This window comes from Canis lupus, chromosome 23 (genome assembly GCF_048164855.1).
Source record: "Canis lupus baileyi chromosome 23, mCanLup2.hap1, whole genome shotgun sequence".
Lineage (NCBI taxonomy): Eukaryota > Metazoa > Chordata > Mammalia > Carnivora > Canidae > Canis > Canis lupus.
In genome coordinates, this window is record NC_132860.1 from 39,086,915 (window position 1) to 39,104,293 (window position 17,379).

The 17,379-nt window shown below is 40.9% G+C and overlaps 1 protein-coding gene and 1 long non-coding RNA gene across 3 annotated transcripts in view; both read left to right on the top strand.

Moving 5' to 3' along the window:
• LOC140615124 (uncharacterized) overlaps window positions 1–7,524 on the top strand; it is a 37,955-nt gene extending 30,431 nt beyond the window's left edge. For both annotated transcript variants that reach the window (XR_012015794.1, XR_012015795.1), the window contains exon 6: window positions 7,389–7,524. This is a non-coding gene — a long non-coding RNA (uncharacterized lncRNA). The remainder of the gene's footprint in view (window positions 1–7,388) is intronic.
• Window positions 7,525–17,073: 9,549 nt separating this feature from the next.
• The window catches only part of TMEM135 (transmembrane protein 135), a 247,977-nt gene continuing 247,671 nt past the window's right edge, over window positions 17,074–17,379 (top strand). Inside the window, exon 1 of the mRNA XM_072794963.1 lies at window positions 17,074–17,119. The gene's annotated coding sequence lies outside the window, so the exon portion shown is untranslated. The remainder of the gene's footprint in view (window positions 17,120–17,379) is intronic.

Here is a 17,379-nt window from a genome sequence, read left to right on the forward strand (position 1 = left end):
GTATGAAGATCATGTGCCTGCAACCTTATTGCAAAGGAGATTGACTACTACATTGAAAACTTTGCAACTAATATACAAGAATTTCCCCAAACATAGAAAGGCTGTTCAAAAGACCTCTACTTACTACAAGAATGAAGAAACTCCCAGAAAACCCAAAATCTAAGGTGTGGGCAGAGGAAGAGGATCCAGGGAAGAATATAGAGGAGGAAGGATGATATAGATGGAAAGAAAATTTAAAAAGAAAAATAATGGAAGAGAATTAATTATTAAAGACCTTTGAGAAGGAGGGAATAGTGATCCAGAGGATTAATATTGAAGGCAAATCAAAAAAAGACTGAGAATTATCCACTGGCTTTTGCCATTAAGAGATTATTCATAGCCTTAGTAAGAGAACTTTAATTGGTATGGTGAGGAGGAACCCTAACTTCAGTGGGATGAAAAGGAAGTGGAAGATGATGTTATAAAGATATTTACTCTCTCAAGATTTGGGATCTAGTCTCGACATGTGGGTGTTGTAATAAACATCATGTTTAATTCTTGTAAAGCCTTATGAGTTAAGGACTGTTATTACCCTATATTACAGATGTAAACAGGCTTTAAGACCCAACATAATGTGAGGGGCAGATCTGGGTCTCACACCCCAACTTGTCTGACATCAGAGTCTGAAAGAACTCCGGCACTACCAACATCATCAACATTTGTAACAGCTGTGTGTTTTAGGGCAATCCCCATAATCACAGATTCTGAAAATAGGAAGGGATTTGAACTCTGTTTCACTTCTTGGTTCCATTTCATAGACCCTTAAAGTCAGAATGTATCTGTACCCCATCCTCCCATCACACTATATTTATTCCTCTGTTGTATTTTTTAAAAATAATTTTTCCCTTTTTTGGTAACAGACTGATTTTTTTTTTTCTCCTCTGAGGATGTGTCCATTCTCTCAACCTTCGTCCACTTGCTCTGGCACGTGCTGACTCCACCCTTGTCCCCAGAGCTGGGCAAGTCATAGTGTCTTCATCAGTCAGAACATGGAATCCCTGTGGCCACTGTGAAAAGTTTAGGAAGAAGCTTGCAAACAAATCCAAGTCACTGCAACTCACATCTAAGACTCACATCACCTTGTTTTGCAAGAGAAGTCCTATTTTCTATTAGACTTAAATCTGGGTGAATATAGACCTGGAGTTGTGGGAGGGCATCTTTCCTTCACATAAATCCTGCAGGTGACATGGATCAAGCCTCATTTAAGCCCAACACCTCTTGCCTTTTCATTACATGAACTAATAATTTTTGTTTGTTTAAGTCTGTTCGAATGGGATTTTTCTCTCACTTGATGCCAAGAAAGAACTAATGCATAGCTTATCACTGCCTGCCTTGTAGTTTCTCTTCCAATGGAATGTTAGCCATTGCGTGCCCTAATCCTGCCTGTATTTCTCTTTGTGCCTCACCCCACTAATGCCTAGGATGATGTCTTGTATGCAGCAAGTGTTCAATAGGTGCCTGATGGGTTTAATAGAATTGAGTATGGACTGATTCTGCAACATTCCCTAAAAGTTGCCTCAGAAAGACTTCCTTTCTATAAGCTTGCTGACCGTCACTTTTGTCTACTAACCACAAAAGTAATCTGCAGTAGTTCCAAATACTTGATCTTTCTTTTTGTTTGAATCCATGTTGAACTGGAATTTAGTGTAAACATGTACTTGGAATGCTCACTACATGCTCCAACAAAGTAGCTTGGAAGGTGCAGAGTCAATTGCTCTACCAGTGACTGAATGAAATGAATTGTTTACCTTCAGTCCTTTGTAAAATAATAATAATAATAATAATAATAATAATAATAATAATAACAACAACAACAACAATAACTGTTTTTTTCCCTGGGGCTTGATTCCCTTCATACAAAGGGACTGACATCCTCTCAAATAAAAAAGGGGTAGAGAAATGGAACTCTTTTGGGTTATTATTATGAAAATTTGGCAGCAATGCTGTACCAAAATGGCCATGAGCTATTGCAACTATACAGAGTTTAGGATTTGTAAGATAGATTTTCTTTTTCTTTTTTTGTAATAAAGGAGCATTTATGGCCAAAAGAGAAAGGATATAAGCCTTTCATAGGAAAGGAGCATGTCTGGAAATCAGAGATCAAGTTAAAATGAAATTAGGCAGTGTAGCCAGTGAATGTGGGCTCTGTGAGGGGTGGTGGAGATAGGTGGCACTGCCAAGCATCACGGGCCAGGAGCCCAAGAAGAAACAGTCAAGGCAGCACTGAGGTAATAAGGAACTGGATGCTGCTGCCATCCATTCTGATTGTGAATTATTTGGCCTCAAATCACAGCTGCCTTTGGTGTATATATTTATTGAAGCATGCACTAGCAATTGTACAGCTTTGGGAACTACTTATCTCTATTACAAAGACATCTGCCATCTCTCCACCCATTCATTCATCTGTCCATACATTCATCCAATGGTTCATTCAGCTCGCATTTGTTGAGTGCCTGCTGTGGCCAGGCCATATGCCCCGTGCTCATTCTGTGGTAAGCTTGCTTCTACTGTAGATCAAACAAACTCTCTCCTTCCTCCCAAAAACCTTATCTAAGCATAAAAATACTCACACTGCTCAGAGAAAGTAAAAAAAAGGCTTTTTATTATATTGGGGTGGGGGTGGACATTAGACTTTTTATTGGGGTCCACATTTTACTAATAATAGCCAAGCTGAATACTCATGATCTATCATGGTACACGAGGCTCTCCAGTCTGACCCTGACCTGTTTGACCTGTTTCCTCTCTTACCACTTCCTACTCTCTATCAAAACAACCATTCCGAATTTCTGAGCATTCCCAGAACAGAGCATGCTTTTGTAAATCTCTTTGTTTTTTAGCAACTGCAGTTTATTTCTCTTGGAAAATCCCTACCGATCCTTTACATACAAATCAACTCATTTGTCACTTCTATGACACCCTCAGTAACTTCCTCGGAAGATTAATCCATCCATTCTGCTTGTCAGTACTGGTCGTAAGTTCAAGAAGGTGGAAACCTGTGAAATAAACTACCCACATGATAGTGAAACCCTAAAAACAATGGACAAGAGCAGATAATGAAGAATCACCTAGAAATGGGAAATTTCCCATACCTATAGGATTTCACTGTAACTTGATTGATAGAAAAAAGTTACAACCCTAAGAGAGATTGTTTAGTTGCAAAGCACAGCATTAGAGTCTGAGTGGCAAATGTGAGTGTTTCCCATCTCAGTATTGCCCCCAGGAGGCGAAATTCCCTTGCTGGAGATAAACTTTGAATTATTTCCAGGTCTTATGACAAGGCTCTTCCTGCTGTGGTGATAGATACAGGAGATTATCAATTTCTAGTCCCACCTGCAGCCTCATCCTTACTGTGAGAAAGGTGTAATAGAATTTCTTAGGCTCACAAAGCAATCATTATGTCTATAATTGGGCTTCCCGTGCAGCTTAATAACAAGGAGTGAAAGCATCCATCATATAATGCTAATATTCTAATTTATTTGACAGTTTCATTGCTCATTGAAGATTATTAAATCCTCATTCTGGTGTCTGTTTTTAGTCTTGTGTGCAGTTTATTTACCATGAGTCACTGGCAGGCCCCTGTCATCCCTGAGCACTGAACCCAGGAAGCATATGGACTAGCAAAGCAGAGGAAGAAATCTTGGAAGTTGGTAATCATTGAAACACAGACCAGCAATTTTCAGACATTTTTTTTTTTTTAAGATTTTATTTATTTGAGAAAGAGTGAGTGAAAGAGGGGGAGCAGAAAAGGGAGAAGCAGACTCCCCACTGAGTAGGGAGCCCAATGTAGGATTAGATCCCAGGACCCTGACTTTATGACCTTAGCTGAAGGCAGTTGTTTAAACTAACTGAGCCACTCAGGGGCCCCAGTTCTCGGCCTTTATTCCACAACACACATGGTGAATGGTGTTCACATGAACAGTTCTGTGGGCAGTCCCGGACTGACGTGAATTCCAGGGCACTAGTTCTAGCTCCATTTCCTTCTTTTCTGCTTAAGAAAGCATATCAGAATACAAGTGAGTACAAGGTTGCTATAGAGATGGCCCTGAATCTGTTCTCTCTCTCTTTTTTTTTTTTTGTTCTCATTTTTTAAAAGCAAATTGCTCTTATTGTTTTTGTCTAGCAGCCTTACTCTGGTCAGTTCAGTTTTGAGAGTGAAGTCTATAAAGGATTGTAGCAGGTATGTGACATGATTATATTATATTTTAAAAACACAAAGTGGCAGCTACAATTTAGAATGCTACTGCACTATTTGGGTAATAGTAATGAAGTAATGATAGCCTGAATCAAAGTTGTGGCAGTGAGGATTGAGAAGAAAGAATAGAGTTGTATTAGGAGTAAAATGAATAAAATGGTTGGATACTGGCATGGGGTGGGGTGAGAGAAGAGGAGAAGTCATAGACAAAGTCAGCTTGCTTGAATGACTGGGGGATTGTAAGACCACTAACAGGAAAAGAGCTACAGGAAAAGGAGCTGATTTGGGTGCCGGAGGACACATTCTACTTTACATACACTAGGTTGAGGTTCTTAAGGGAAATCCAGACGTCAAGTAAGATGTCAAAAATGTAGGTCTGGAGATTCAGAGAGAAGTGAGAATATAAATGTAAGTAAGGGTAAACAGGTAATCAATCACAGCTGAAGTCAAAGGAGGGGCGTGAGAGGTGAAAAGGAAACAGGTAAAGGGTTAAATCTGCATATAAGGGCTGACCACCAGAAGAAGAAGCCAGCTAAGACGGTTGGGAGATGTTGAGATGCATCGGAACAATCAGGAGAATGGATGTCCATGGAAACCAAGAGGGAAGAGAATTCCAAAAAAAAGAGAGTGCTTGGTGATGTCAGATACTCCAGAGAAAGCAAAAGCAACAATGAGAAGGATTCATTTGCCTTGGCAGCGAGAAGGCCGTTGATGATCTTTAACACAACATCCAGGGTGTGTGGAGCATGGGCAATGGATTGCATGGGTTCATTTCAAGAAAGGAGAAGAAGGAAGCAGAGAGGAATTTGGTAATAAAGGAAATAATAATAAAGAGTGGCATTTATTCAGCACTTATTCTGTGTCAGGCACAGTGCCTGACATGTAATTTCTCATTTCATTTTATGAATTGTGTATATTCTAATCCCCTTTTATACACCAGAAACATACTTTAGAAGTTAAGTAAGTTGCCAAAGATCACTCAGCTAAGAGGATTCAAACCTAGCACTGACTGACCCAAAGCCTAAGATCTTGACTACCACACACTGGGGCCAGAAGAGAAGGCAAAGCCAGGGGATACTTTTGCTTAGCTGATTATAAAATTATAAGTGGAATGTTTCTTCTGAAATAATAGATTTAGGTTTTTAATCATGTACATAAAATCACAAGGAGCTGGTTTTCTTGAAGTGTTACCCTGATTTCATGTCTGGAATCAGCTGATAATGAACTCCTCCAGTTCTTTCCATATCAAACCTTTGCACTCAGCCAGCTACCTGGTCAATCTTAATATATACTGAGCACACACCACACAGAGAAGTGAATTCACCAGAAGTGCAAGTGAGACACCAACCTCAACTTCTTGTCCTCTTGAGAAAAAGCAGCAAGTGAAATACAGAGAGTTGGAGAGTTCCAGATTCATCTCCGTGTCTCTGACCTCTGCTGAAGGCAGGTCCTGAAAGGTATTTTGATTACAGTGTCCCTGTGGGGATTTAAGTCCATTCTCCCATTGGCCTGGGAGTCTGTTTCCCACTGGGACTCTGGGTTCTTTCCAGATTCAATCTAGAAATACCTGAATGCTCAATTTTATTGAGGAAATGGACTTCTTGAGGTCCCTTGGTCTCATGCATTGCCCATTATGCACCACCTATGTGATAGATACTCTGAGTGTATAAAGCTGGGTGACGATGATGAAAAGGAAGATATTTTACCATCCGAAAATCCAAATATAATCACATCTCCTTAATTTCTTCAGTTAACTGCTCTACCTGCTAGGTCTTCATTAGCAGAAAGTCCAGTACCACTCTCCTGATATTATTCAAGAATTCAAAATATTTCCTCAATCTAAAGGGTCATAACCCACTTCCAATAGCCAGGTTGAAAGAAGACCTGGAAGCTGACCAACCCAAAGGTTTCTTGGTTCTCTTTCTGCCACACTGGGTCCTCGTTCCTTCACGGTCCACCGTGAGGCAGTACTACCGCTGGTCTAGATGCTGCCCTGGTGGCTTGAGGCACCAAGGTTTGCCTTCAAAGTCCAGCTCCTCACTTAGTACACATTCATCATGTTCTGTCACTCTTTCTCAATGGCATCGTCACTCAGAAACCTCTGTTGGACCCAGCCCTCCAAAGACAGAGTCCAGCCCTCCTTTCTTATGGCAAATGCCTCTCCAGGGCCCTTTATCTTCTTTCCTGCCCATTGAACCACCCGATCCATTTGTGGCCCAATAGCCTTGAACCTCAAAGATAAAGGATCAGAGACCCTTTCCTCTCTTCTTCCTACAATTCCAGGGATATCGTTTATATTGTAGTCAGAAGAAAGTGTATCCTCTGGAGCACATCTCTAAAGAGTATTTACATCCATCACAACAGATTACAGTGTGAATGGTGCCCCCTGGTGTTGTGCAGCTCAGAACCCCCTGGTGTTGTGCAGCTCAGAACCAGTCTTCCTACCTAACCCCAACCCCAGCTTTCTGTTCAAGAGGAATAAGAACAGATACTTCAAGACTAAGACATCCTATCATTCCTTCTTCCAAGGCAGTAGGTCTCTTGTAGTTGCGTGATTGAAAAAGGCAACTCAAGTGACTCTTGCAAAACAAAGATCTGTTTCAAAATGATTTTCTTTCTTTCTTTTTAAGATTTTATTTATTTATTTATGAGAGACAGAACGAGAGAGAGAGAGAGAGAGAGGCAGCAACATAAGCAGAGAGAGAGGCAGGCTCCATGCAGGGAGACTGATGTGGGACTTGATCCTGGGACCCCAGGATCACGCCCTGAGCCAAAGGCAGGGGCTCAACCGATAAGCCACCCAGGCGTCCCTCAAAGAAATTTTCCGAAGCTTGCTTGTTTTTTAAAAATAAGATCTATTTTCTGTTCCTCCAGCCACCTCATTATACAAATAGTAATAGCTATCATTTACTCAGCAGATGTGGCACAAATATTTTATATGCATTATCTCATTTTCCTTGTAAAAAAATTCTGACTCTGATAATGGAGCTAAAATGTACAGAAATGAGAGTATAAGGTAGAATGTGAAAAAAATTACGTGAGTGAGGTAAGTGTAAAGCACCAAGGGCGCCCAGAGGAGGGGGGGATTATTTCTAGCCTAAGAGGCTCATTCAGTCAGCATTCACCACATAATTATTGTATGCCTTTCACATCCCAGTCTCAAGAATCTCACAGGCCTTGGGGAAAAGGATGAGGAAACAGATCATCTTGACAGTGTGATGTCATCTGATGACTGCAATCTGGCCATCAGGGCAGGCTACTTGGAAGAGGAGGCATACGAACTACAAACATGGTAAGTTCCTGGGGGCTTCTAAACAGACAAGGATGGGGATCTCCCATATCCCAGGACTGCACCTGGATCTCATTACAACAGCTCCATCTTATAGAAGAGGAAGAGAAACAGGGGTTGTTAACTTTCCCATTCAATTCTCCTTCAAGGCCTTAATTTTGGAGCCTTTAATGGTAACCAGTCCTTCCTCTTTGTGTGACTGGCTTTCCTCCCTTGGAAGATTGCACTGCACTTTCCCCTACTTAACGCCAGTCAGCCTGTGACCTCCTCTCCAATTTACTGATCCTGATTCACATCCTCCACCTTTTCTCCCACTGAGAAGAAACAGCCAACTTTCGGACTTTCAAACCTCCTGGAAAGAGGCCAAGCTTCCATAAACTCCAGAATATTATTGTGTGAATTAAAATATTCACATGGTATCAACCACGCAGTTACTCCAACATTTATTTTGGAAAATATTACATTTGGAAAATGGGAAATATTCCAGAGCATTCTCTTACCTTGAAATATCAGTAGACACAGGGGATTTAGAGAACATTTCTTGCTCAAAAGTTAGCAAACAATCTGTACAATTAGATACATAAAATTGCCTTAAATAACATTAGTTAAGGACTCTGGGGCTTAAAAAATGCCTATAGAATATTTGTGGAGAAATTTGGGGCCAAAGACTGCAATTCTAGCTCGCTGAAGCAAACTTTCAAAAACATTTTGAGTTAAATCCCAGTTGGCTCTTATTGCACATTTCTCTTCCAATCACTGATGATTAGACCTTGCTCCGTTGCACATTTTCCAAAATCTTACATGCTTCAAACTTCATCCCTTTGGCTATGAGAGGCAAAGCAGTCTAGAGCCCTAGTGTAGGCCTACCAAAAGCCCCAGACATGTAGGGGCCCAGGCGGCCCATCACATTTCCCTTACTCTCCTTTCCCTTCCATCTGTTTCCCCTCAGCTCGATTTTGTAATGCTAAAGCCACAAGACAAGAGTGTCTGAGGTCAGCTGCCCCAGAGGGATCTCGTTGTTGCACCTCTTTCTTTAATGTGGCTCTGCTCCCATTGCCTATGCTCTGTTTGCAGTGGCCAGAATACAAGTGAGATTGGAAGGCTTTGGGAAAAAAGGCCTGGAATGATGGACAGGTTGCAGTCTTTCTTGTGTGTTCTTTCAGCCTTTGAAACTTGATAATTCCTGAAATGTATCCCATTTATGAAAAAGAACCACCCCCCCAACACACATGTGTGAGTGTGCATGTGTGTGTGTGTGTAAATGAATAAAGAGCAAGTAGGACATATGCCAACAGACAACAGTGGTTACCTCTGAGAAAGGAAGTGTAGATAACTGGGGCTAACAGCACACTATTGATGCCCATCTATCACTTTTTTACATTGACATTGTATTCATGTAGTGTGTAAGTAAACATAAAGAAAAATGATTACAATAAAGTAAAAAAAATTTTTTTAAAGAACTAAGTTAAGTTCTATGTGCTAATATGGAAGGCTACCCAAGAAATATTAAACTAAAAATAGCAAGTTTAAGTGGTAAATATCCTAAGTTCTATTTTGGGAGAAAATGTAAATGTACCCACACATAATTGGCAGTGAATGCATAGGAAAAATCTTTAGGAAAATATATTAAATTGTTGTGGTAGTTATGTCTGGCAGATGGAATATCTCAAGGAGATGGAGATGCAGGTGTGGATTTTAATTGTCTACACTGTATAGTCCCTAGAATATTTAAATTTTTCATTATCAGAATTATTGATTTTTCTAACAAATTGACTATGCCCATGTTTCTTGATATTGCCCTCAAAAGACTGACTGACTATTTTAATGGACCAACATGTAACACCCTTGACTGATCTGAACAACTAACTCACATCCCAACCCAAATGATAATGTTCGTGGCAAGTTCTTGTGTTTAATAATGAGCCCAGCTTTGACCTGTTGTTACCTTAAATAAGCAGTTCCTTCTACAAATTCCCTTCTCCTCTTCTCCTGGTAAACTTTATTTATCTTTTAAAACCCAGTTTTCTTCAACTCCCCAAAGTTACTAATTTCCACTTTACTCCCATATCATTTACACATATCCCTATTTCCACACATTCCTCCATGTTTGCTAGTTCCATGTTTTTCTCTTCTGGATGGCCTCCTCTTCTGTACTGTCAGCTCCTCGGAGCAGGAATAGTATTTTATTTTCTACATATGTTTCTCAAGGGTTAATCTAATGAACAGTAGTTAGTAAATATTTAGTTAAAATGGTTGGTTTCCTCAGCCTCTCTGAGGAAAAGTTGTAAATCCAGTGGATTCCAAATATGGCCATTCTCAGACTCTCCGGAGGGAGCATTTAAAAACACATGTACTGATGTTTCACTCTAGCTCTCAATTCACATCTCCCAGATGATTCTTTCTCCGTCTCTTCCCCCTCCGCCTCCCATTGTTTTCCTTCTTGAACAATTTAATCCAATGCCGCTTACTGAACCTGAAGAAGGTAGATATCCCCATGGCAATGAGGGGATGGAGACCCAGGGTGGATGATAAAACCTAAGCTGGATGAATGCAGGGTGGGAGGGCAATGTGGTACGGATGTCAGAGCCTTAGCTAAGTGAGAAGGGCATTCACACTGAGGATGATGCTGTGGTGGCCTGTGAAGGAGCATCGGAGCCTGACAGAGTCAGAAGGGTATCCCCATGGGGTGTCCAAGCAAGAGGAAGGGTAGTGTCTTAGCGGGGTATCTTCCTGCTTGGATGAAGTGTCAGAGCCCCCAGAGGCATAAGGAGGGAACTGTATAGGTATTGGGGACCAGGGTAAGGAAAAATAAGTAAATTTATTGATGGAAAGTCTCTTACCTTCAGACAGTTATAAATATGGAACAGGGGAAAACTAGAATGAATCTAATGATGTCAAGTTGTCATTCGAGGCTTTCATGATTTTCAAGATAGAAATAGATACAGAAATAAATATAAATGTAAATAAATGTATATGTGCAAATATGTGTGAATATATATGTGTGTATATGTACATTTATGTGTGTATATACGTGTACATTTATAGGTCTGTGTGTATATGTATACCTTAATATTACACACACACATCTTAGCTCTGTTCACTTTTTAAGAAAATATTTTTTATTTATTTAATCATGAGAGACAAAGAGAGAGGCAGAGACTGAGGCAGAGGGAGAAACAGGCTCTCTGCAGGGAGCCTGATGAGGGACTCGATCCCAGGACCCCAGGATCACAACCTGAGCCAAAGACAGATGCTCAACCACTAAGCCACCCAGGCATCCCTCTGTTCACCTCTTTAAAAAATATTTTTATTTATTTATTATGGAGAGAGAGAGCACCCAGAGGGAGAGGGAGAAGCAGGCTCCCCACTGAGCAGAGAACCTGATGTGGGGTTCAATCCCAGGACTCTGAGATCATGACCTGAGCCAAAGGAAGACACCCATCTGACTGAACTACCCAGGTGCTCCAGCTCTGTTCACTTGAAGGGCTTGGGAGTAGCTTCACCTCAATAGCAAGGAGCATACTGAGCATCTTGATTTCCATAAGGAACCACGGTTCTTTACAGGATTGGCTAATTCCCATGCTGCAGCAGTGAAAGTAAAAAATGAATCTGGACATCTTATGCCCCCCAAACCCACAAAGGAGTGCTCGAAGAATATGGGGACATGTCTAAAGAACATAGGATCCATTTTGAAGGAGCTTCCACTGACCATACGTAGGATAATTTGAACAGCAACGTAAGTAATGATAGTACTGTGTTATAACCCATCAGATCAAATAGGAATCTATCAATACATATTGACATAAAGAAATGAAAAAATGAAAGTTTAATAAGGAACTGGATGTTTACATAATCAAAACTTCTCTCCCATAATAACTTATTAATTATAAAGAGGAAAGAGAATGACTTCATAGTAGACAAGACTGGCAGACACCATTTTAATCAAGAGATCAAAATACTCATAACCAGAGTTACGGAACGGATCAAAATCATGGGTCACCTGATGGGATGTGACAAGAGGAACATGGCATCGCTTCTTTGATATTCCTTTCAGAGGCCCATAACCAGGGTCGAATCATGAGAAAACTTCAGACGACCAAATTGAGGGTCATCCTACAAAATAAATGGCCTGTGACTTTTAAATGTCAAGGTCAGAAAAATAAAGGAAAGACTGAGGAATGGTTTTCAGAGTAAGGGGGCTGAAGAGACATGACATTTACACAACACATGATTCTATCCTCCTCTTTTACTCTAAAGGATTTTGGGGGAACAATTCACAAAACTTGAATGGGGTCTGAGGAGTAGAAGGTAGTGACACATTGACATTAACTTTCCTTGTTTTGATGCATTTCCTTTGGTTACATAAGAGAATGTCCTTGTTTGTAGGAAATACTAAGGTATTTGAGAATGCTAGGGCACCATGTTAACAACTAACTCTTAAGTGTTTCAGAAAAAAAGAAATTATTTGTAGTCTTTGTAGGCTTTCCCTCCTCATGAGAATGTTCAGAAAAATATAGATTCCCAGGGCCAACCTGAAGCCCACTGGATCAGAATCTCCAGAAGGAAAGCCTGGATGGTTTTATTTATAACAGGTAGCTCTTAGGTTCAGAGAAGTTTGGGAAATATTAAAATTCATCACTGAACCTTTTGTCCAAGGCATGCAAGGTGTGCCAGTTTAGTATCAAAGTTGTTAATGATATTTGTGCATTGAGGAAGAGGAGGTGGCCAGAGCAAGCTTTCTAAATCCTATTGCCAAGGAAGGACCTTTGGTGTCTAGGGGTCAACAGGAAACTGCAGGGGAGTGGTGGCTCGCAGGGGAGTCCTAGGTAATCACTTTAGCAAGGGCATGAAAGGATCTGTTGTCTAGCAGAGGATGCAAATAGCACTTCTGTATATTTATGGTTGGAAAGGAAAGTGAGCCTGCCCCTGATGGGCCCCCAGGGCCTGGCATGGCAGTGATCTTGCTGTGAATGCAGGGCTGACACCTGAAGCTGATCTGAGTGATCTCAGGACTGATGGAGGAGATGGAGGAGAATGGTTGTATGGGATGGAAAGCACTGAGCACTAGATGCTGCAGATCAGGAGATCTGGCAAGGGCCATTCTGTGTTGATCATGGCATTGAGAGAATGGGGTGTTCACAGAATTACCTGTCTGGCCTGTGCCGTGAATTGGCCAGGCAGAAGCTGACAGCGGAGCTGGGGAAGAGCCAGGCCTCTAGTCAGGGGATTGACTTTCCACAGCAACATTTTGAGGGCTCAAGGAATAGTGTGGATGTTTGGAAATCAGAGCATGTTAGCCTAAAGGGGAAGTCAAATGAACCTCCTAAATGGTCAGTGTGTACCTTCCAGGGTTCTTAGAAGATCTAGAAGAGGCAAAAGGGACCCTAAGATTCCACGCTAATCTAGCATGATGGGGCTCGAGTCATTTTTTTTTTTTTTAAGATTTTATTTATTTATTCATGACAACCACAGAGAGAGGCAGAGACATAGGCAGAGGGAGAAGCAGGCTCCCTGCGGGGAGCCCGATGTGGGACTCGATCCCAGGACCCTGGGATCATGCCTTGAGCCGAAGGCAGACGCTCAACTGCTGAGCCACCCAGGCGGCTCTGGAGTCATTTTCTCTTTAATTGGAAGAGTTGAATGTGTGATCATAATTCTACCTGGAATGTGGAGGAGCAGTTGATACCAGCTGCATTTCAGTGGATCTGCTTTGATTTCTATCATACCACTTGGCACATGCTGGTGTCCAGTACATGATAATTAACGAGCGGATAAAACAGAATGTGATCAGTATGATTTCCACAGATTTGGTTGGGAACCCATGTTAGGCCTGCTTTTGTATCCTGCAAACTTATGTTAAACAGGTTACTAAGAGGGCAGCCTGGGTGGCTCAGTGGTTTAGTGACGCCTTCCTCCCAGGGCCTGATCCTGGAGTCCCGGGATCGAGTCCCACGTCGGGCTCCCTGCATGGAGCCTGCTTCTCCCTCTGCCTGCATCTCTGCCTCTCTCTCTATCTCTGTCTCTCATTAATAAATAATAAAATCTTTAAAAAAAGTAAACAGGTTACTAAGATACAAAGACACCATTTTGTAGTGCATTCTAGACATACATACTCAGTCTCCCAGACCTCACCAGACTATGATTAACAATGAGGTCAGGTCTACCTCGTAATGTCCAAAATTACCATGGCTCAAACTTTCATCTTATCTAATGACAGGAAGCTTCATCTTTTATGAGGCTCCTCTGTACAAGTAAGTCTTTGCCCTCCCCAGCTGCTCACACATTCCACAAATCCATACAATCCCAGCTATCTCCTTGGTTCTAGATTGCTCATCACAGATCCTCCCCCATTCCCTCTCACCTCTTACCTCCTACAACTCCAGCACTGTTATGGTGGCCTCAGAAGAAGGCTTTTCTTCCCTTCACTACATGTTCCCAAAAGTGGACACAGACCCCACATCATGGCAGGGACTAGACTAACATTTAACAAAATTTGACAGAGTCATTAAGGATAAGAGGAAAGAACTATGAAACTGTCACACTTAGAGATGGCTATGACTTCTGAATGCTCTGGTCAACAAACAAGCCTAGTTCCCAGGCTTAGGCTATCTGGTGGTAGGGTCTGTGTATTTTTCCCTTTGGGGTGACCTGCAGTGAGTTGGCTTCCTACAAGTCCAGGCCCCAATCTCCAGAAGACCAGGAGGAGAACACATTTCTCCTTGTGGTCTCTGTGGGCTCAGGCCACCTCCCCATCCACAGCCTCTGAGGAAACCCCAGTCCCACACATGGAATCAGGTCCATTCCTATGTCCTCTGTGAGATCATCACATAAAAGCAAAATATCCAGTAGACTACATTTCCCGAGTCTGTGTTTGAATTACCACATATGAAATAACAACAAACCAGTGTTTTGGTGTTAAGCCTCACCCTATCCCAATTCATTCTCTCTCTCTCTCTTCCTCCCTTTCTTCCTCCCTCCCTTTCTCCCTCCCTCCCTCTCTCTCTCCCTCTTTCTTTCTTTCTTTCTTTCTTTCTTTCTTTCTTTCTTTCTTTCTTTCTTTCTTTCTTCTTTATTTTCTTTCTTCTTCCTTTTTTTCTTTCTTTCTTTCCTTCTTTCTTTTTCTAAGATTTTATTTATGTTAGAGAGAGAGAGAGTGAGTGAAGAGAGGGGCAGAAGGAGAGGGAGAGAGAGAGAATCTCAAGAAGACTCCATGCTGAGCATGGAGCCCAACCCTGAGATCATAACCTGACCTGAAACCAAGAGTCTGTTTCTTAACCAAGTACGCTACCCAGGCACCGGCTCATTTCTTTTTATGATGTTTTATCCACATGAGGTAAAAAAAACAGAACTGTATTTCTCAGTAGTCCCTAAAGTCTTTACTCCCAATCTCCTGTGAAAAGTTTTTAATGGGACCTACAAGCACCTCAACTAAAATAAACAACACCATATAGACCGGGGATGTTTACATTCATACCTGAAAGGAAGTATTTCTCCAAAGGCATCCTAAACTTCAGAGATGCAGCTCTGCCCTTAATAAAGTAAAATTTTATTCATTTATTTTTAAGATTTTATTTATTTATTTGAGAGAGTGAGTGAGCAAACAAGCTGGGGAAAAGGTAGGGGGAGAGGGAGAAGCAGACACACCGCAGAGCAGGGAGCCCAAAGTGAGGCTTGATCCCAGGAACCCAGGATCATGACCTGAGCCAAAGGCTGATGCTTAACCAACTGAACCATCCAGGCGTCCCTAAAGGCAACTTTTAATATTATTATGCAGAAGAGTTTATTTTTTTTAAATTTTAATATTATTATGCAGAAAAGTTTATTTTTAAAAGATTTTTAATTCATGATAGACATAGAGAGAGAGAGAGAGAGAGAGAGAGAGAGGCAGAGACACAGGCAGTGGGAGAAGCAGGCTCCATGCGGGGGGACTCCAGGATCGCGCTCTGGGCCAAAGGCAGGCGCCAAACCGCTGAGCCACCCAGGGATCCCCTATGCAGAAAAGTTTAGATCTCTGGTCACAACTCTCAAGGTTCCTTTCCAGGAAAAGATCTGGTTCAATATTAGTATATCTAACCCTGTCCATTTGGATAATTTCCCCCAAACCAAGGATGAATCTTCCAAAGATGGATGAAATTTTCTACTTCTTGAAAAACTACTGGAAGAGCTGAAATTACAAATGTTCAGCCACTCTGCCCACCTCAGCCTTCAAAAATCTCAGGTTCATTTTTGCCAGGGCTCTAGTTACAAGTGCTATGTGGTCATCAACCTCCAGAGGTCTCTGCTTTTTCCAAGGGTCTCACTTACTTGGGAGTCCATGCTCTGAAGCGAGGGTAGAAGAGAAACTGCTTCCTCCATCCAGGGGACACAGCCCTTCTCCTGCCACATAAATATGGAACGGATTTTTATTTCTTTTCCTTGAACCTTTGATACTTGGCTTGTCAACAGTCATTCAAAATGAATTTTATAGAGGTAAAAGAATTGCTGTTAGCCAAATTGTGAAATTGAGATTCTTTAGGGATTCAATTTCTGTAGTCATAGATCATGCAGCATTAAATGAATTTGGAGGTGTGGATTTTAGTGGGTTTAGGTTGTGGAGATTGTCAACTCAGATAAATTGAAGCAAAAGGTGAAGTCTCTCCATACGTTTCTGAATAGACTTTAGGATTCTATAATTAACAACAGCTGGCAAATGCTCATATCTATTTCTATTTATATTGGCCACTGGCCCAAACAATAAAAATGGATTTTGCCAATTATAACTTAAAAATCATCAATGAGGAATGCCATTTTTAATTTTCAAAACGCAGTATCATACATATATATATTAGCCAGAAAAGGAGTCATAGAGAATTTTCCATTCTTTTTCTTTGACTTCATATTCATGCAAATATTTATTGCCTACTGTGTTCCAAGTACTGTGGTAGGTCCTGAAGTTCCTAACAGGATGAATGAGCAAAGCTGCCCTCAAGTTCGTTACCACCTGGTAAAGGGAGAGAGGTGAGTGGGTTGGCAGGAAATAAAATATTAATATTAAAATTTAAAAATTAATAATAAATAAAAATATTAAATAAAAATCAATATTAAATTAAAATTGAAATATTAAATAAAATTTTAGTTATTATTTTAAATAAATAAAATGTAAAATATCAATTATTTTAAAAATATTAATATTAAAATAAAAAGCCTGTTCTCAGTTAATAACAGGGGTGTGAATTATATGTTGTTGAAGCATTGACAAGAGCAACTAACTCTGTCTAGAAAACTTCCCAAAGTGCGTTTGATCTCGAAAGGTGAGTAAAGGGTCACCAAAAGAAGGCAGGGGTACTTCAATAGTTGATTGATATTACAGATCTCCTTCTTAGTAGATGGACTATAAATACCGCATGGGTAAGGACTGGGTCTTGTCCATTGTTATATGCCTGGCACCCAACTCAGCACTGGGCACACATCAAATGTTCTAAGATACTTGTTGACCAAATGACTGAAAGTATCTTAGGCAGATAGAACTACACGCACAGTAACAAATAACACATGGGTTTTTTTTTTTTTTTTCGTGTGGTTTATAACATCAGCACCATGAGCTTCTGGAAAGGAAAGAGGTAAGTCCTAAGGTAACTCAAAAGAGCAAATTCTAGAGAAGAAGCCAGGAGACCTGAGTTCTAGTCTCAGCCCTATTATTAACTGGTTACATGACTTTGAATCAATGATTTTCCTGTACCACCCTCAGTTTTCTCACTTGTAAAATAACCCTGTAAGAGCTCATTCTAATGATATTATATATTGTAAAAAAAACAAAAGCAACTTAGCAGAAGGGGAAAGAATGTAGCATTGCCTCTCCTTCTTTTTCTAAATGCAAATG